The sequence below is a fragment of the Amblyomma americanum genome, chromosome 3 (assembly GCF_052857255.1).
Source record: "Amblyomma americanum isolate KBUSLIRL-KWMA chromosome 3, ASM5285725v1, whole genome shotgun sequence".
Taxonomy (NCBI): domain Eukaryota; kingdom Metazoa; phylum Arthropoda; class Arachnida; order Ixodida; family Ixodidae; genus Amblyomma; species Amblyomma americanum.
In genome coordinates, this window is record NC_135499.1 from 171,497,265 (window position 1) to 171,519,310 (window position 22,046).

Genomic DNA, 22,046 nt, shown 5'->3' on the forward strand with positions numbered 1-22,046 from the left:
GTCGAAAATGTGATGTTTTAGCTGTAGGAAAACGTCCTTTGTGGTGGCAAAGCCTTGTCTGGAATTTATGCTCCATGAGTTTTCCAACAGAAGATGTGAGGGAGATAGGTCTGAGGTTAGAGGTGAGCAGAGGTTTGCAGGTTTGGGTATGAAGACGACTTTGGCCTCTTTCCATTGCGTTAGGAGGGTACCCATTTTCCAGCACTCGTTAAAGTATTCGGTAAGTGCGGCAATGGATTGTGCGTCGAGATTCCTGAGTGCCTTGTTATGTACCCCATCTGAGCCTGGGGCTGAGGACGTGTTAAGCCTCTGGAGTTCAGCCTGAACCTTTGCTTCTGTAATGGGTTGGTCAAGGTGGTCGTTAGGGAGGCCTGCATAGTTTGGTGTGTTGCAGGAGGGTATGCGGGGAAGTATTGATTGCGAAGTTCTTGGAGAAGCTCCGGTGGAGGTGTATCGGAAGTATGTATGAGTTTGGTGAGGTTGTGTCTTTGGGTTGTCTTAGAGTGAGTGGAGTCTATTAAGTGCCTAAAGAGGTTGCAGGCCTGGGGTATACTCATATTACCATCTAGCCTGTTGCATAGTTATTCCCAGTTTTGACGTGAAAGAATCGCTGCGTGCGTCTCTATCTCTTTGTCAAGACGGGCGATGCGGCGCTTAAGTTTCCGGTTCCAACGCTGCCTTTACCAGCGTCGCTCTAGGCACACACCCTAGGCAAAATACACACACACACACACAAGCGTCGCTCTAGGCAAAACACACACACACACACACACACACACACACACACACACACACACACACACACACACACACACACACACACACACACACACACACACACACACACACACACACACACACACACACACACACACACACACACACACACACACGCACGCACGCACGCACGCACGCACGCACGCACGCACGCTGGACATCTGCTCTGCAATAATTCAGGCAACCACGTCAGGCAAGTTTTGCCCGGCTTTTCGTTCCTGGCACTCCGTCCGGTTGTCTTGAAGAAGAAGCACACGGTCACCAATCAATGCCATAGTCTGTTCCTGCCACCGTGCCCTGTTCTTGTGCCGCTTAGTCATTTCTCAGAACCATGCGTCACGAGTAGGCACTTCGTACCACCCTTTCCACCGCGAGTGCCTATTGTGCAAAAGCCTAATCTTTCCTTCCAGGTCAGATTCAAGTTAGGGACTCAAGCGCACCTTCGACCGGTCTCAAGAGGCGTTGTCCCTCAAGCCGGCAGTGAATTAGTCTTGAGAGACAGCGCCTTTGCAAGGCCACTGGGCAGCCAAGCAGAGTCTCCAATTGCGCGAATCCTCTCCTTCCGGTGACCCTTTCCAGTGCACTCCTTCCGAGTGGCGCCAGAAACGCTTGCACCCCGCTGCAGCCCGCCTAGCTCAGCAGATTCAATTTGGGAGCCGCTCTACACCAGCGCCGCGAGGCTGACTCGTGTGAGGCTGCCAGCGAACGCCTCCGGTGGACCGAGCTAATGAGGCGCGCACGGCGATGGAAGCGCACCCTCGCGGCTGCACCGAAACTTTTCTCCGGGATTCGTCGAAGAAGCCACGCAGGGAGAACCACCGTCTCTCCTGCCCGTTTCGTTTGCAGTGCAGAAGGATGCCACCATCGTGTATATGGTGCCTCAATGTGCGGCTTCACCGTGCAAGGTGGCGCGACAACTGCGTAATTTTGGAACGCCACTTCCCAAATTTCGTGGCATCGTATTATTACACGGAAAAGCCAGGATTTTCGACTGTCTGGGCTGCAAGATCGCTTAATACTCCTGCCAATCATAGAAGCCTGATTTCGGGCAAAAAAGTTCCAAGTTTATTTGCATGTCATTTGCGTATTATTACTGAAAAAAAAAGAATGAGGCTTCACAAAAATTCTATGTACTCTTCTGCATGGCTCTGAACACGCAATTCTGCGAAATCACAAAAGTGGCGCTTGCCGCCTTCTGGGACATACGATTTTTTTTTTTTTTTGCTAGAAAAGTGCAGCGTCTATTGCAAAAATGTGCTGTTTTTCTTTGTGTCGACACATTTGCCGACCACATATAAAATTTCACTGTAACAAAAAAAAATGATGATGGTACCTTGCTGGCTGCCCTTATATCAACAATACACGCATATCAGAGCTATCCGAAATCCTTGTGAAACAAAATGGCGTATTACGAATGATCACTGGCACGTGCTCCTGACAGTAAGGAGGGGGGAGGGGTTCATGTAGAAGTGTACTATGAACGTAGCCGTAACAACGTTCACGCGTCGAGCGTCGGTACCAAGACCCAAAAAGTCCCGACCTTCTCCTTGGTGACGGTCGGAGCCTACGCGTTTAACTACCCAAGCGTACGAAAGGAAGAGAAGACATGACCGCTTCTGCGAGGAGTGAGCAAGGTGCGAATTTCAGGAGCCTCTTATACAGCTTGAACTAGTTCGGGGCGCCTTAGCTGAGGTGCGCGGACGTTAGGACCACCATTTTCTGTCGTCTCCATGAAGCGAGGGCAACTGGAGATTCTACATTCAGTCCTAGAGGAGGCGTACAAGAGGTAAAACCGCAAAAGCATGCCGTCTGTTGTACTGAGAGTCGCTGGTATATTTGTTAATCTATAGCAATCTAGAACAATCTATAGCTGGCCGCTAAAATGCGTCAGTCTCAAACGCCCTGATCATGCCCCGCAACCCTTCCTGGAATAATTTGCTTTCAGTCGAAATTACTTCGACTTCTCCAGTGATTAGAAAGCAGTGATTAGTTCGCGTGGAACGTTAAACGCCCCCGTACTTCAACGCAGCGTTTGTTTGTTTGTTATTTTTTCATCTTGTCAGCACACTTCGACGCTCATGCCGAGAACTGCTGACCGACATTATGCTAATTAGAATGTTCGAGGAATGCGGGGGAAAAATCGCGCTTCTTACGCAAGGCTACGACTACCAGAATACACGCCTTCAAGCGCACATTTGGCTGGTGTTAAAACGTTCCCCTGATTATGTGAGAAGCATGCAAAGAACACGAAACGAAAGTGACGAAAGCAAAAAGAATAGAAGGTAGTAATGGAGAGTCAGTTAGCGGTTTGCTGCACTCGTTTTAGCATTGTTATATGCCGCGTGCCATGACTTGTTCCACAGCTGACGACATAATACGGGTTCCCCACCTTAATCAATATGAACTTTCACCCTGGAGCACACGCCCAGACCGTTCACGTGAGCATGGCATTCGTGCCATGCGAGAACCCTCCCGCTGTAAGAGAGATTATAGAGGGTTCGCGCTTACTGCAGTGAAATTTCGTAGTTCAAATTCATTTCTTTCGTCCAGAAGAGAGAAGGACATGCCCAACTTTCTCGGGCAAAATTTTTGAAAACAGGAAAATTGTAAGACACTGTTATGCAAATATTGAAGGTAACGGTCCATTATTCTGATATGTAGCAAAATCTTTCTTTTAAAGTGTTTCCATCGATCAAATCGTATAGTTAAGACTGGCACAGAAAACCGGTGAGCAACGCTCTTTTGACGATACCAAAAAGTTAATAGAAAACAAAAAACAAGACTGCCGTCGGGTGATCTGCGGATGTATTGATTGTTATAGTGAAATCGTACGTTACATGAAAAGATTGCGTTCATAAGCGGTTTCCCGCTCAAAAAAGCTTTTGTCCAGAATTGCGGAGTATGTAAAGAAAGAAAAGGAATTTTGCCGCGACACAGTGCAAAATATTGGGAAATAAACGACAGATAGTGCCAAAAGAAACACAAAAGGATGCTGCAGGCTCCTTCTGTCCAAGATAGCAATTGCAATAAGGAAAATATGAATGGATGGAAGATGCCTCAGCATAGACAGAGTCAATACCGCTGCAGAATGAATCGCGCGTACTGGCAACAAATGTCCGTACCAATATGTCCTCAGTAAAGAATGTTCTATCTGTATTGTTTCTTGGGCTAGAAATTCAATTATCCGAAAGCACTTGTTTATAAATGGGAATAAGAGCTCGAGCCCTTGCCCCTGAAGCAATTATGAAGGTGCACATAAGCTTACACGGTCAACGCTGACGGCGTTCATAGAGGGCAAGCTCCGCGTGCCACAGAGAATTATGTCATCATTAAATCCCCTGAGGAAATGAAAAATGTGCACGAATACAGTTAAATAAGTGCAATATCTCTACCATCTATGGATTTGCCATTCGCTTTCATATGTCTTTCAAGCAGGCTTAAACCATTTATTTCCATGCATTTGCTGAGCTTCGTTTATACGTCACTCCTCGATTTCTTCATTAGACATAACGTTCGCGGACGCAATGTTTATTCGTTTCATTCTAAACTAAAACAAGAAGAAAAAAGGTGCGCACACGATTCAGATGCAATTTTCTGCACTACGGCCAACTTGACACCCTTAACATGAAATTACTGTCTACGGAATACTCATGAAGGGAGTCGACAGCCACCGAAACCAAAAAGCATAGGGGAATGCTTCTATTTTTTTTTAATTTGTGGAGTTGGCCAATGGGAGATTAATAGTATAATTATTTTTTCGCTTAAAGATAATCGATTGGAAATCAGAAGAACGTTTGATCCCGAAAGCAGAAGATTGGACGGCCGTTTCCGTAACTCAGTTGGTAGAGCACCGGACGCAAAATTCGGAGGTCGATGGGTTCGGATCCCACCTGTGGCATGTGGTTGTGTTCTTCTGCTTTCTAATCAATGATCTTTAAGCGACAAATTAATTACACAAAAAATCTCCTGCTCATCAACTCCATTAAAATTCGTAATTTTTATTTTAGCCTTCCCTTCTTCCTCTTGTTTTTTGCGGGAGCAATAAAAGCTACGTTGATTGATTGATTGATTAATCAATTAATTAATGATTAATTAATTCTTAGTGGCATTAGGTTATCTTGTACTGCCTTAATGAAAACTGCATATGGCGCCCTTTTCCCACCTTTGCTGAGCGGTGTGCAGCATTCACACACATATACTCTGAAATACAGAAGAGAACCATAGAATGCGGGTGTACAACACGGAGAAAATGGTTTTTCAAGATCTTTAGACCCGCTACTTTTTGCCCTCTTTAGGACAGCAATGCGGATATGGGAAGGGAATCCTCAGACACAAAGAAATTAGAAATTTAAGCTTCGACAGAAGGTGGTTTCGGACCCTGAAAACACGCCGGTACCTGAGACCACGTTGAGCTCATGCATCGCCGTCGTCGTCATCATCATCATCATCATCAGCCTGACTAGACCCACTGCAGGGCAGAGGCCTCTCCCATCTCTCTCCAATTAACCCTGTCCTTTGCCAGCTGCGCCCACCCTATGCCCGCAAACTTCCTAATCTCATCCGCCCACCTAACCTTCTGCCGCTCCTTGCTATATATATACGCTTGCCTTCTCTTGGAATCCACTACCTGCCCTAAGTAGACGAATTCCTTTACCACTTCCAGCATCTCATTGCCAATTGTGAACTGCTGTTCCCTTGCTAGACTGTTGAACATTACTTTGGTTTTCTGCATGTTAATGTTTACACCCACCGTACACCTTTGTCTGTCTCACTCATTGATCATGATGTGCAGTTCATCTCCTGAGTGACTCAGCAAGGCAATGTAATCAGCGAATCGCAGATTATTCAGGTATTCTCCATTAGCTCTTATCCCCAACTGTTCCCAATTCAGGCCTCGGAATACCTCCTGTAAACCGGCGATGAATAGCATTGGCGAGATCATGTCCCCTTGCCTGGTGCCCTTTCTTATTGGAATTTTATTGCTGACTTTATGGAGGACTATGGTAGCTGTACAGTTCCTATATATATCTTCCAGGGTTTTGACATAAGGCCCATCTACACCCTGATTCCGCAATGCCTGTATGACTTCTGAGGTTTCCACTGAGTCACATGCTTTCTCATAATCAATGAAGGCTATATATAGGGGTTGGTTATATCCCGCGCATTTCTCTACCATCTGATTGATAGTGTTAATATGATCCGTAATGCGCACATATAATGCATGCATAATACGCACCCACAAAGCCCCTGTCCATCGACGTTCATCCCAGAATCAGCACGCTACTGCCGCCCGTTGCATATCCAGTCCGCATGGCGCGATGCGCACGCGCGTGACTCAGCACACACTACACAGATGGCACCGCAAGCAATATTGGCAAGGCAACGCGCTCGCGGCCGCCGCGGCAGTGATGCCGTGACGCCAGAGTCTCAAATGCGGGGAAAGAGCGAAACGTCCTGCGAGGGCTAGCCGAGGCACAGCAGGCATAGCCGGCGCGCTCCGATGAGAAAGGGAAGGCCTCCAGACGCGAGGTGTCAACAGCGAAGCGCTATCGGCGACAATCAGCGGCCGGCGAAGAATAAGAAGCCGTGGGCCCTTTAGGAACAGCCCAGCGCGCGCTGCTTCCGCGCGGCTATACGGCGTAAAAGCCTCTCTCGATGTACGATCGGGCCTCCGCGGCTCGCGTTTGTGAGCGGAGAGCACTTAAGGGGAATATCTGATGCGTTCTACGGCGAAGGCACGAGACGGGTCGCAGCTCGCGCACCTCTCAGCTCTCTCGCGGTGAAGACCGTTGACGAGGGTGTGCCCTACATTTCTTTATTGGCACCCATGCGACCGTGGGTGTTTTGGTAGCTCCTGAGTAGAAAGAAGGGACGTCCCGCATCGTGATTCGCTTTGCGTGCTGGCACCAAGTGCGACGAAGCGATCCCGGGCTGTAAATTTTACACCTTTTCGCTGGGCTGATCGCAGATAAAGCCGGCGCTTCAGTTCTCAAAGCGCGTAGCTTTCCGTCAGTTTCATCCTTGAAGCGTCGCGCGGGGAACTTAAGCGCGAGCGCTGTACGTCCAAATAATAAGTTAGTGATTCGGCTGTTACATCCGGTGCAGACGTGCATAAATGACACAAGAATGAACACTCCTCTCAGTTTCGCATAAGCTAAGTCTAGACATTTGTAACGTCAAGCGCAGATTCCGATGGTAAACTTTAAACAGAGGAGTAAAATCTCGAGGTCACTGAGGCCAAGAAAGAAGTAGAAAAGGATTCCAGAGACTAAGAGAGCCAGGAAAATTTTGGCTTTTTGCCTTTTCGTCCCTTGAGAAAGGGAGATGAAAACGAGAAAAAGCTGTAACACCTAGATTGCGTTAATCAGCCGTCTCTCATTTTGTCAGGGGATGAAATAGCGCTGCGCGATCTGCGATTCATGTATTGGTGCGTTTAGAATGATTTGTTTTACAGTATCTTAGTGTTTGATAGCCGCGGCGGTTAATGTCCCGTTTCTTGATATCATGGCGTCGTCCTGCGTTACTGCTGGGAGCGCGCCCATTGACGACAAAGGAATAAGTGCCGGTGTTCGCAGCGGTTATAACGCTGTTCGAAGCTTGACAGAGTCGCTTCATCTCCGGCAGGATTTTGCTGCTCAACATCGAACTCGTACTTCCGGGCCATAGCCTCTTCCCGGAGGCGATGCCGAAATCTGCTTGCACGCCCTTTGATGTCCCAGACCAAACACAAGTATGCGCTGAGCAGCTAAAAGAGAGGTCTCATCTTCGTCACAGCATACTTGACAACACTGCCACCAGTGCCACCACAGCCAAAGTTGAGCCATACCTCAGACACGCACTTGCCACATGTAGACCATTGCCAATACAGCTACGGGTTGGAGAATTTTGTGTCGGTACGAAGTCGATCATCTTAACATCAAGATTCATGGATTTACCATGTTGCGTCTCTTTAAGGCCGCCAGGGTCGGTTGCCACCTCACACCAAACGTACCACCTCATACAACATGTTGCGCAATACATAGGCCACCATTACACCCACCACAAAGCCTTTCAAATAACGCTATAGAATCATTGTAATGTTACCAAGACATCTAACCCAGTATATAAATTCTAACCTTACAACCTCAAGCGAGTAGCGAATTCACACGTGGTGCAGTCTTGTTTATAGAACCATGCTAGCGGCCTCTGAATTGGCTGGACAAGTAGAAATCTGAATTGTTGTCAAAGCAGATTTGTACTTTTTTAGCTAGAGGTGAGCGCTGTCCCGTCGTCCTTTAATGTTCTTGTCTACGTCGCACTCCTTCTAAAAAGATGAACCGATGCCAACTAGCCCTGCTTTGGCTTCAAAGGCTCTCTCAGTAAAATTATTAACTCTTACAAGTGGGCGTCCGGTTGTAATTAGCGATCTATAGTTAACCTTTAGTTACCGCTACTCCGCTTTTAGAGTATCGCAAGCGCTATTCTGATCGTTAGCGCGGTGCAACAAATTCTAGCCTTCCCGGTGCGTCTGCCATTCAAAAAAAAAAATCATTTAGACAGTCTATATATAGACTGTACATAGACTTTTATCGACAAAGACTATAGATTTCTATAGACAAATCCTAAAGACAAGTCTATAAGCGATAGAAATCCCACAGGCAGTCTATAGACAATCTCTAGATTTATGGCCACGCACTTTTAGTAGATTTTCTTCTATAGACAGTCTATAGACTATGGATAGAGAAAAGAAAAAATCTGTAGCAAGGCAATATAGTCTATAAAGAGTCTATGGACACACTATAGACGATTTTCATAAACGTCTGAAACCGCAAAGCCGCTGATCTCGCGCACATATATGCCCACAAACCAAACGTCAGCCGGCGACGCATGGGTCACGTGTCCTATCTTCCTCCCGGCCTGGAGGATCAGGACGCGACACGGGTGGAACGGGAAATGTGGCGTGGTACGTCACTCTATCATGAGCCAGAAACGTCGCGTTTCGCCGCGTTTTGATGGATGCGAAATGCGATAACCGCCGCTGTGCTGTGCGATAACGGTGCACGTTGGACATCCCAACGTTGTCGAAATTAAACCCGGTGCCCTCCACTACGGCACCTCTTTATTCCTTCTTTCAGGATCCTTCACCCCTTCCATAACTGTGCGGTTAAAGTGTCCATGACACTTTAAAAGTTAAAGTGGAACAGTTACTGCGTCTTTCCTTAAAACCAATTCAGGCCGCACTCAATACTCCAGCCGCGCACATAAAGACGCACTTTTCGGCCCTAGCAACAGGGGAAACGACTTGCTCTTTCAGAAATTTTCGTGTATCAATGCAGCACTACGTATATTGGCCGTGAAAGTAGTTTTGCATATAGATGATAAGAATTCCTTCCTCAAAGGCAAATGAAACTATTCCGCTATTTGAAAGTATTCTCGCCCCGTTTCGCGAATTCCTTGCACAAAAGGAAGAGTTGCCACCCGAATTATAGTACTGAAAGACGAAGCGCTTGCAAAAAGCTTACCTTTAAGGCAAGGTTCCCGTTAGAAGTAAGAGACACATTTGCTCGCGTAACTTAAAAAATAACTTTCAAACATAAAACTGCACGTCCCTCCCCCACCCCCTTAACGAAAGTTGTTCCTCACCAATTGGCTCTTTTGTTACTTTTTTTTATTTCTACGGTGTGCCTGCTTGACACAGTGTTAAATTTTGAAAAAAAAACACCCCTCTATCTTTTCATTCTTTTTTTTTTGCTGGCTAAAACACTGTATATGGGCGAAGGTATTCCAAAATTTAGAGTTTCAAATCGATTCCTAGCGGCACCCAAAGGACGGTGAGGCGTTCTCAGCATTCTTTGAATGTCCCGAGAGTTTTCATTGAGGAGCGCAGATTATTTCTGTCCGGAATGGGTGGCTGGCATCGACACCAGCTCGGGCGGGGATAGCAGGCACGTGTCAGTTTGTGCCCACATTATTCTTACTGTACAAGGCGAGAGAACACGATTAGCGAAAAAATAAGTTTTGGCTACTTTTTTTTTTCCACGTGGAAAGTTGATAACTGCGCCCAACAAAAATACTCTAGCCGACGGACGTACCGAGGAAAGAAAGAACGACTCGAGCCCTAATAACCATATATTTAGAGCGAAGGAAAGAATAGAATAGTTGTATAGGAGGAAAAGTATGCGTGATGGCCAAAGGAAAGAACGATAGGACTAATTACTAATGACTCTCCTGATGATGCTGCGAATGCCAGTGCAAAAGCGATGGTAATCTCAAGTTAATGCAGGTGCTTACGCAGCTAGCGTTGGCATTCACGATGTGTTTAAGGTGGTCGTTAGTATTTTGTGTGTGTGTGTGTGTGTGTGTGTGTGTGTGTGTGTGTGTGTGTGTGTGTGTGTGTGTGTGTGTGTGTGCGTGCGTGCGTGCGTGCGTGCGTGTGTGTGTGTGTGTGTGTGTGTGTGTGTGTGTGCGTGTGTGTGTGTGTGTGTGTGTGTGTGTGTGTGTGTGTGTGTGTGTGTGTGTGTGTGTGTGTGTGTGTGTGTGTGTGTGTGTGTGTGTGTGTGTGTGTGTGTGTGTGTGTGTGTGTGTGTGTGTGTGTGTGTGTGTGTGTGTGTGTGTGTGTGTGTGTGTGTGTGTGTGTGTGTGTGTGTGTTCAACTGCAATAATTAGTTAGCTTTTTCCGTTAATCGCTTTGCACTGCACTACCTCCTTATCATCAAATCGATGCACGTATTTCGTGAAGTTGTCGACTGCGCTGCATTCGCTTCGAGAGTGAAGTACTCTTATGCGACATCGATGACAAAATTGCCTGCACATCGTGTCCTCGAGCCTTGAACGCAGATATCGCCAGCGAAGACGATTGCCCAAGTGCAACGTATACAAACTGGTGATCGAGGACTTGGTGAGATTGTGGATGTTTTCCTCCGTGGTGTTTCGCGTCGTTTAACGGCTCATTGTTGGGACTGCGTGCCGCTGCACCAACCGGCGACTACGGAGGTGTCACGAGGCGCGAACCATGGATTCCCTCTTTCCCAGGTGAGCTCTTCTCTTCACTCTATCTGCCCTCTCTCCGTCCCAATTCCCCTTACCCCTTTCTTCATCGTGGACACTCGAAAACTGGCGCTACTAGGCCTTTAATTTCCTCACAACAAATTTCCAAATTTCTAGGGGCAGTCACGTTGAGTTAGCGCTTTAAATATGAACGCTAATGACGTGAGCGGGCATATCTGCTGCTGAAGTGAGAAACAGGATAAAGGCGTTGATCGTGTAACTTCATCGTGTAACCAGTGAGTCCGGAAGCCTACCTTCAATTGGGAGGGGGCTTGGAGTTGGTAGGAAGTGGGAGAAAATCGATCCCCCCAAAGCGAAATTACGCGCCCACTCCCTCGCACTCTTGTACCTTTGTTGAGTTGCACGTCCATGCACATAGCTGCGGTGGCAGTCGGGGAAAACCTTAGACGTTTCCAGCCTTTCTGCTTTAAATGTAAAAAAATAATACATTTTGCGAGAGCACGGATAGAGACACGTGTAATGAATGGTCGCGTTTCCTCAACGAAGCAATCGAAGCCATTAGTGCCGACAGTTCCCTGCTGAATGCTAGCACAGCCCTTCCTGTAAACAATGTTTGCTCCATCACACGTGTGTTCACACGGCATTCTGTGTTGTGAATAAGCGTGCTCTGAACTGCGAAGAAGCGTATATTTACGCTTTGTAAATGTTGACAAAGACTGGGGTGGCCTGTCCACAACACTCATTTCCGTATATGATTGAAGCAAATCTATATAATATAATTGAAGGTCAACCTCCTGCAATGGGAACAACTGTGCTGTTGCTGTTGATGATGGCTATGAGATAAAATACAGGAATGTCACCTTTCTTGTTAAATTCGCTGCGGAAGCTGCGCAGGCAGGCGTAGTGGAGGCCTTCTGATCAATTTACACCACTTGCTGTTTCTTAACAGCACTCGTGGCGGTGGCCCAGTGGCTTTGGTGTTGGGCTGTTGATCCCATGGTTGCGAGTTCGATCCCGTTCGCGCAGGCCTATTTCAGTGGAAGCGAAAAAAAGAGAATAACCTCCCCAGCGCACGTTAAAAAACCCCAGGTAGTCGAAATTAGTCCGGAGCCCTCCATCGAAGCGCCCCGCATAACGCATGTTCCGCTTCTGGACGATTGACCCCCCTCCCCCAATTTACGATATTTAATTTTGTTCCCTGACAACACAAAAATCTTTATTACGCGAACGTTGTTGCATTTATTCTCAAAGAGCCGCGCTCCAACAGCACACCAGCATATTTGGCACAGTGACTTCACGAAGGAAAAAAAAAAACGCCTTCGTCTTCAATAACGGTAGAGAGAAGGCAGAAAGATGGAATTCTTGTCTTCGTTTTAGCCTTCTCGTCGAAACGTTGGCATAGCGAATTGAGGCGCCGCATCGATCTTTGTACATTTTATTTCGTGTTTATCATCGGTAAGGCACTCCACATTGTACGCACCATATAGAAACAAAGAATGCCGGCTACTAAACAAACATGGATACGCTTGTATTTGGAAGAAAGCAGGCACAAAAACACTAATATAAATTTCAATTAACGCAATAGTTAGCCATATAATTGAAGGGACACTTAGAACGAATTGAAGTTGGCCCGTATCAATAGATTCACTTCAACGGCTTTAACCCTACTTTATCTGAAAACGGAGCTCTTATAACCTAGAAATTACTAAAATTGAAGTACAGCGCTGGGCAAAAGTTTTCAGTCCACAGGGTCTGCTTTTCACCGGTATATCCTGGCACTTAAGATGCCGATAAAGCTGTCAAGGTTCTCGGAGGTTAGAACGATACTACTTCTACCCTCTACAAATGTTTATAGCTTCGGGGGTGTTGCATTAACTGCCCGACAATACTTCTCAAAAGCAGACGCTGTGGCTTGGGAACTTTCCCGACCCTGTAGTACATGCGTCACCATTGCGTCCGATTTTGCAAGTAAACTGAATGCGTCGACGTATTTTTCGCTTCTTTTTCTTGCGTGGTTCTGTGAGGCTAGTCTTCATTGTGAATTACTTAAAACAGCGATCACGGAGTCCTTATCGGCGTAACCGTCACAGATTCGAACCCAGTGGCGGGAAAATTGTTAGACACAATTTTCTGCGCGATTAAGTCCTCTTTTGCTGCCGGAAAAAGAAAAGCGTAATGATAGCCAGAAAAAGCCATAGAACGAATTTTTACTCACAACAAAAATTGCATGGAGTTGTTCACAATGTCCCTTTAAAGGGGTTGCTGGCAGGGAACCATTATTTTAGAACGAAAAGCTCTACTCCTCCCATGCTGAGCCTGAAGGTCATATGGCTCTTAGATTTGACCTCTAACGGGAGGCGCGCCGCATGTGTAAAATCGCGCGTGGCAGGTGCCTCGATTTTCTACTTCACCTTCGTCGTCACAGCTGCGGGCTTGGCAGTCACGTCCGCCGCTGCGTTGGTAGCTGTTTGGTCGCTCCTCCTCGCCAGTTGTGGCATATGTGATGTGTCACGTGATTCGCTCGTGCGCTTGACGTCACGTCCGCCGCTGCGCCGAGCGCCGCTCTGAACGCTCGCTCTTGCACTTGTGGCACGTGATGCATCCACGTGATTTCCTCTCGCTGAAGTCTTGAAACAATAAAGATGAACCAAGGCTAAACCACGTCTAACCATGCTTAACAGAGCTGTCGCTCTGTTTATCCTGGCTCAGCTGAGTTGAGCCACAGCCACTTTTTTATTCTTTTTGCTGCCCACTCTAGAGCCGGTCCCTTTTAAGGGGCGCAGAGGTCCAACAGAAGTCGGCCTGTATCGACAGGCACCGCGTTCTAATTAAAAAGAGACCACGCTCGCGGAAACGGAGCTTTTACAAGCTTGCAAAGACCAACAAAACGAAGTACAGGTGTCACCATGACCGACCGCTCTCGTAAGTAAAATGCATGCGTAAACACCGATCCCAGAGGCTACGTTACACTACCATCAACTGCATTTATTGCTAAGAGATTTGGATTCGAGGTTGAAAAACTTTTTCCTGGCGCTCTGATTCATACTCCGGACTCCCTGATGACGAAATAACCGAAAGTTACGTAAACTCACGTAAACGTAGATTCCGTGACTGCTGTCGGGCCGGCGCAGCGTCCTATCATCAGCCAAAATTAGACTACCGCCGGCCGGACGTTGAAGGCCGCTATCCATGCCTCTATCAGACCTCGGTATACCGGCGACTCGCTTACGTTTAGTTTGCACAAGGATTACGTTCTTGATCCCGACAACGAAGTTCTAGCAACGAACTGCGGCCTACACGTCAGCTACCTCAACCCCACGCAGCGTGCAATGGTTTTCAGGGCTGAGGCGGTGGGTCGGGCAGTGTAGTCCGAGCGCCGAGGAGTCAGAAGCGTCGACAGCAAGCCAAGCTACTGGTGCGGCAGCTGTCCCCGCCGAGCCACCGTTTCAACTGACGAGCAGAGAATGGTACGTACGGACATATTTAAATTCTGTAGTAATAGTCCTCGTAGCGCCGGTTATGTAGCCCAGCGTCAGGGTACGTTGACGAAACGAACGTGTCGAGCGGTGCGGTTGCCAACGTGGAGGCTCGTGCAACAAAAACTAGCCACAGGTGCTTTTTTTTTTTCGTCGCAGGTGCTTGCCGCGGCATGAAATTCTTCCGAGGAGCACTTTGAAGGGCACTTGGAGATCATATGCTGCTCCGTGACTGTAAATCGAGGCGCGTGAAAAACGCAACCACGAGGGCATGCAAAGCGCATAGCCGCGAAGCACCGATACATGCCGAAACTCAGCTGGCCACGTGTTGTGCCGTATAGGTTTTGTTTGGCTTCCTACATTCAGGTAGTCTTTTTCCATCTTCCATGTGTGATAAAAGTAGACTAGCTGTTTGCAACCAAAATTTATATACCTCAATATCGATCAAAAGCGTAACCTTCATGCACGTTTGTCAGCCTCAGAGATTCGTGCTGTTTTTCAGCTTTTTCGTCATTGCGGTTGTACTTGTGAGATTCGCCTGTTGCGGCAATACCTGTCTTTTAGTTCTTGCTCTTTTCTGCTTTACGAGAGCTTCAGCAAGGACGATCTTTTTGTTATTAGGAGCTGGTATTTTATTGGTACAAGCCAACTTCATTTTCTCCTGTGTCCCTTTAAAAGCTATTAACGCTCTCACAACTGCCTGCAGAAATCTCCACGGCCTGAAAAAACAAATGGAGCTCGAAGCGATTCAGTATCGACCTGAAAGCAGGTGTGTGTGACTTAGCATATTTAGTGAGAACAGGTCAAACCGTGTTCTACGCTTTCGAACGGCTGGCTGCACGCGCAAGCCTGCGTAACCCGACGTACGCTTTAAAGAAGGCTGGTTGTGTGTATCAGCTCCAATCTGGTTCTGGTTAGATGCTGAATGAAAGCCTATATCATGGCTTGCACTGTTAGTAGGTAGTAAAAAAATGCTAAGCAAGGCAACGTACATACATCAAAGCCCAACTCTTACTTAAACATTCACAAGTCGTCTTATTAACACTGCAGCGTCGACTCTTACTAATGTACCGTGTTAAAGAATCCTTCGAGGGCTTCATTTCAAAAATAGTTTATAGTCGATCGTTGAGAGGTCTCGAGATTAACGAACGGCTGCACGCAGACCAGTGAGTTCCAGACCCGTCGAACAAGTAAGGCAAGGTGTTTTTATGTTGTTCACAATAATAATAATAATTGGTTTTTTGGGGGAACGGAAATGGCGCAGTATCTGTCTCATATATCGTTGGACACCTGAACCGCGCCGTAAGGAAAGGGATGAAGGAGGGAGTGAAAGAAGAAAGAGAAATAGGTGCTGTAGTGGAGGGCTCCGGCATAATTTCGACCACCTGGGGATCTTTAACGTGCTCTGACATCGCACAGCACACGGGCGCCTTAGCGTTTTGCCTAAATAAAAACGCAGCCGCCGCGGTCGGGTTCGAACCCGGGAACTCCGGATCAGTAGTCGAGCGCCCTGACCACTGAGCCACCGCGGCGGGTTTGTTCACAACACTGTGGCTGAACTGAAGAGGTCGTGTCCTTTATATGGAAGTGTACGCGGTTGCTGCGACAGCGCGGCAGTGGATGTACACTTCACACGGAAATTGCGAGCGGGCGAAAGCACACCGCCTTTAGTATTTGCACCACTCGAGGCCGAAGTAGTCGAAGAATCTCGATGGATAAAGGGGTCGATGGTCTCACGCTGGTTTAAACTGCGATTCGATGATATGGGGGACATTTAATTCCATTGCGTGGTGATGCTAAAGCACAGCGCGCCTGAGCGCGACGAACTTCCGGTCTGGTGACGTTATTTCCGATCGGATGACGTCGCTTCTGGTTTGGTATCACTTCCGGCCTGTCGTGCGTTTTAACTGGTCACATGACTCATACATACAAACAGAGTTGCAACACACGGCACCAAGGCACCCCCATATACTAAAACGCCACTACATACACTGTCTAGGCTCTGGTGTGACATTACCCGGCGCCAACCAAGATGGTCCGACGAACTCGTTACGCTATCGCATAAAGAGAGAATGATAAGAAAATGCGAGATGGGAAGGAAGGGTGTCGGTGAACGCAGTCTTGGCGGTAAGATTGAAAACCGATTAGTGCCGATCAGGTCCTATATCGCTCTTGTGGCCCAAACGCAAAAATGCCCGGTCATTTTCGATGATGCTTTGATCATCGATTAGGGCTCAAAAATGCGCAAGTTTATCGATTAGCCCTTTAAAAAAAACAAATATGCGAGGCTCTTGCGCGAGAATAAAGAAGTCAACGACCTGAAATTACGCATTGCGCAAGTTACAGATAGGTTGCAACCCAGAAAAGCCGTCTACTGCTATGTGGGAGCAATATCTTTGCTCTCTGACGGCACTGTCACTTGCCGAACCCGTAGTGGTGTATAAGTATATATAGGGTTTATCCCCCCCCCCCCCTTTTCGTAAACCCTGACCGAAACAGTCGATACACGGCCCTATATTGCTTGTTTTCATACCCCACTCGATCATCGATATTGGCTCTAAACAGACACCTTCCCTCCTCCCTCCATGTCATACGATTACAATTTGCTGTCTTTTTCTAGGAAAAACAAGATGCAGGGCTGAAGCAAAGTAGCCATAACGTGCTTCGTCCCTCTCTCCGTGCGCCCATCCCAAAAATTATAGAGTAATAGCACAGCGCGATCCGCCATCCCCTACCGTGACCCGCTTACACGATGCGCCACTGCGCATGCGCAGAACACCCTGAGGGCGCCAGATGGAGCCACGTGTCCGTCATCTGCATGCGAGCCTGACGCATGCCCTTCCTTCTTTCTTTTTGTAGCTGTGAAAGGAAGGAAAGGCTAAAATAAAAGCACTGCAGGTTAAACGTCACAGCCTCGCCGGTTTCTTGCGTTTATTACATGCGGTGCACGCAACAGTGGTTGCCTCCATTATAGAAAAATTAGGGAAAAGGCTTATTAGCGCTTGGGCACTCCGCGGCAGGGGAAAGGAGGGGCAGCTTTTTTCCGCTTCCGTACAGCTTCAAGCCTCCCCTTTCTCCCTCACATACCCTTCTGGAGTCGCTGGGTAGTCCAACCATCCAGCCTATAAAATGTACCCGTCGTAACTGCTACATCTGATCGGCCGAGCGCGCCCTGAAAACACGTTGTCAGAGCGAAGCTGACAATATGAAGCTCCCAAAGCCACCTTCCAGAATGCGGCTTATGTAATTTGCTGATGACTTCTCAGGTAACTAAAGGCATCACTACTCCCGCAGGAAAAGGTACAGCGTAAAAAAAAAAGACAGGACTAAAGGAGTGGACAGACACAGGCGCTGACTTACGATTCATGATTATATTGCTCCGATGGCGCAATAAATAGGAGAGCCTAAGCACAATCAACACGTGACATTGCATCGCTGATTGAGTACGTCAACAAAAGGAAATAAGGAAAGAGGTAAAACCAGCACTAGTCGCATAGCCGCGATAATCAATTTCTTTTTGAGTGAGCACAAAGATCATCCATTTCTTTTTGAGTGAGCGCAAGAGATGGTTTGCTCACGCACTTGTACCCGCCGCGGTGGCTCAGTGGTTAGAGTGCTCGGCTACTGATCCGGAGTACCCGGGTTCGAACTCGACTGCGGCGGCTGTGTTTCCGATGGAGGCGAAGCGCAAAGGCGCCCGTGTGATGTGCGATATCAGTGCACGCTAAAGATCCCAGGGTGGTCGAAATTATTCCGGAGCCCTCCACTACAGCACTTCTTTTCTTCCTTTCTTCTTTCAGTTCCTCCTTTATCATTTTTCTTACAGCGCGGTTCAGGTGTCCGCAGATATGTGAGACAGATATTGCGCAATTTCCTTTCCCCAAAAGCCAATTCAACTGACGCACTTGCCTTGCTCTTGACGAATCAGGAACGATTCGACTATTTCCCGCGTGCGCTGGTCTCTATTCTTGCACAAAATGGTTGTCGTGCAGAAAGCTGGGGTGCATTTGCACTCACGCCAATGTAAAGTAAGATTAGTTTTGGGGGGTGGTTCCAAAGAGCGTTCATGTTCTCTTAAGCGGTCATTCACGCATCTCCTTGTTTGAACGATGTAGCATAGTCCACACTATAGCTCAGTTTTGTACACTACATTTTTTCCGCATGGCACATAAGGGTTCATGGTTCTTCTCACATTCTGCAGGTGGCGGTCTTTCACACTTGACTCTCTTGCAAAGACGCTGCCGTTTGTTAGGAGCGGAAAAGACGACCCGCACACCGGCTTTCCCGGCTATCCTTTTCAAGTTGTGCGATACCTTATGTCTAAAATACAGCTCTGCACATCATTACGTTAGGCACTTTTTGTTTTTGGTTGGAAGTCGGCAAGCATCTTTTCTGCCACCCCATCTCTCATTAAAATTTTCGAGGTATCTGAAGATACATCCGACGTACGGGTCCATTTCAATCATATTAAAGGTACGGCGGACGTTGCTGTAGGTCTATGGCTAAATTCACGTCCAACGTATGCGCTTCATAGTGCCAGTGCTGCTTACTATACATGCTTTTCCGCGAAGTGTTTGCTAGCTGCGCGCAACATTCGCGACTTTCGATGAGCTGCTAAGAGACGTTCGCTTATTGTGATATCCGTCGTCGCGATGGCTCAGCGGTTATGAAGCTCGACTGCTGACCCGAAAGACGCGTGTTCGAACCCGGCCACGGCGGTCACACTTCGATGGAAGCGAAATGCTAGAGGCCCGTGAGTGTGTATTGTGCGATGTCAGTGCACGTGAAAGAACCCCAGGTGGTCAAATTATCCGGAGCCTGCCACTAAGGCGTCCCTCATAGCCTGAGCCTCTTTGGGGCGTCAGCTCTATAAAACTAACCATGCTCATATCTCTATCTGTCGCTTAATCGATGCGGCGACACCGAAACATATTCCGCTCGTCACGCGGCGCTTTTGAATAAAACCACAGACATACGCGAAGAATCCGCGATCATAGATACACATGATTATGTACAGAAGCAGTGAGGCACTCCCAGCGCTCACAAGAATGGCACAGACCACCGTCCTCAGCCCAGTTGGGCACTGCAAGCACACTTGCACTAGGTCGCATGCAAGCGGCGGCGTCAGGTTGCGTGACGTACGCCGGCAGAGATATGGATGTCCGCTCGGCGCCTTCATAGTCCGGCTTAGCTGTAAACAGTCTCGTAATGTTTCACATCATTCTGCTTCCAATTTAAGCACGCTATCAGCACCAGCATTTGTTCCGGTGGAAGCCCTGCACCCGTCTGTGATGCGCAGCGGCATACCTGCTGGGGATATCGAGCGCCCGTACCCGGCACAACACGCAATCTCACCCTGTAGAGCACCCTTCCGCAATATATAATTATTTATTCATGCTTATTTTATTATTTATTCATATATAAGTAACGTCATGCTAGCTCTTCTTTACTGCCAAGTAGAATGCTCATATTTAGAATTTTCAGATTCTGTCTCAGTGCCACGACAAAAGCAACTGTACGGTTACTACAGCGACAGCGGCGATGACCAGGCCGAGGCACCTGCCTAGGCGAAGACGTGCTCCGCCGCAATGCACGGGGGAGCAGCCGGAAAGCAGGAAGCGTGTATAGGAGGCACTTCGGACTAACAGCAACGCTTTTTGGTGAAGACGAGGAAAGTGCCCATTTGGTATGGCTTGGTCTTTCGAGCGCAATCTTGCGTGGAGTTCAACCCCCCCCCCCCCCGACCTCTGGCTCAAACCTAGAGCTAGCCGAAGGGCCCCCTTTATCCACTGCTACAAGCTACGCACGTACTTGGAGCGCCGATGAGGCGCGCACTGAACTTCGACTGGAGGACAGCGGCTCACCGCAAGCAAACAAGCCTCCAAGTTCACGAAGCGGTCTTAGGCGGAGAAGCACATGTACCCCATGTTGTCACCGGAATAGCCAGGAGTAATTATACATTTCGCACGCTGCAACCAAACGATCACGTGCGGCAAACGGTGCAAAATGAGGACACGGTGTTTGTCATGCTTGTTGTAGAACAAGCATTTAAATCCTGGCGTTCTCGAAGTACGCGCACCGATTGCCAATCGCCCCATTCCGGGCAGTGGGTAAAGATTTTTGAAATACAAAAAGGCATAACTGTCTTCACAGATGTTAATCCAAAGGAGCGCAACTAGGGCAAGTTAGCAAAATCGAGCAGACCGCCGATCGAGCGAGAATCGAAAAAGCCTGAGTTTGTAAACGCTGGTCAGATCGCCCGCCCGACTTACACGGAGAAAAAATGCACCGTGTCCGCCCGCCTTATCTTTAGCCACTTCCTCAAAGAAACAGTTGTCGGATCCCTGCAATGTACTCGGGGAAAAATGTGTCGGGTCCGTCATATGTACATACCTTAGCCCCAGCCTGAAATTTTTGAACAACGCGCTGCTGTGAACATGGAATTCGACTATGGGCCTCAAAAGGTGTCTTTAAGTACAACGTTACTAGAACTTGTTCTAGTAACGTTGTTAAAGTACAGAAATAAACTTGCCTCGCGGCGCTCGTAGCCGCCGCAACGCTCGCCTCCCCGAGTGCAACGTGCAAGAACACTGCTCGTTTTCATCAACTTACAGCTGTTAGCTTTAATTGAAGCTGCCTGGACCACCTATGGTTTTTTTTTTACCTTTCATATTTTCAGAATTAAAGTGCGCCTGATTTCGATGACTGGGAACTCACGGCTGCACACGAGGGAAGCGTGATTGAAGGAGCGCAGGGTAGTCGACGACGACGACGTTTGACGTCATTCAGACACCTCGCTGATGTTTGGCGAGTTGAAACTAGTGAAATAACAAGCGGGGAATGTTAAGATGCTCGCAACTGACTGTGGGACATTGCCCCTCTGTCGCGTTCCGCACGGAACCAAGTTCAAGAGAATGCTCCCGACCGATTCATGAGCCGCTTCGCAGGCCCTAATCTGGGAATAAGAAAGCATGCGGAAGCAAAGACCTTCGGTTTTGGGCTAAATGAGCGTAAAACAGACAAAACATGTGAAGAAATCATTCAGCTTATAAAAAATAGGCTAACATCCTTTAAAACTAGCCATACAGGCAGCCAAAAGCAAGCGCCCGGATAGCTCAGTCGGTAGAGCGTTAGGCTTTTAACCTAACGGTCCGGGGTTCGAGCCCCCGTTCGGGCGGGTGATTTTTTTTTTTTTTTTTTCTGAGGATTTCTTTTTTTATATGCCAAGCACTGATATGAGACGTTACCCGCAATCTTGAGCTTCCTACTTTCGTGCCTTTGGTTTCTTTTTTTTTTCCATTGCGCACGTCCCACTGCCACATCGCCGACCCAGACACCAGCGTTTCTGCGCTTCAGAGTCTGTGGCCAACTTTGCACTGGCACTACTATACAAATGTAAACGTTCACTTGATTGCAATGTGTCCCCTGCTGGAACGCAGTTTGGTTTGAGTTGTTGTTTGTTCGATCGTGTTTTCTGCCCGTTTTGTACGCTTAGACAAAACAGACAACTAAAGATTTTTCAGGAAAGCGCAGCGCAGACACGCTATCATTATATTGTAAAATTGATTCATGAATACGAGGGGAAAAAAATTAAACTTCGTGATTTGGAATAAAGTGCAAAAAACTTGAACACTGAACCGATCCACTTTTTGAATGCCGCATGCAGGCAGCAGTGGCGCCATCTGTTAGCAGATTAGTGCGTTGCGATGCCGCGCTGAGAAGTACGACGCCTGGATACTGCGGTCAACACTTTGAATTTTTAGTTCTCAACCACAATCGATAACCAGCTTTTCATATGAACGCAAG

The 22,046-nt window shown here is 47.7% G+C and overlaps 1 non-coding gene across 1 annotated transcript; it reads left to right on the plus strand.

Moving 5' to 3' along the window:
• Positions 1-21,344: 21,344 nt before the first annotated feature.
• TRNAK-UUU (transfer RNA lysine (anticodon UUU)) lies at positions 21,345-21,417 on the plus strand. Its single transcript has one exon. It is a non-coding gene; the product is annotated as a tRNA-Lys (tRNA).
• Positions 21,418-22,046: the final 629 nt, after the last annotated feature.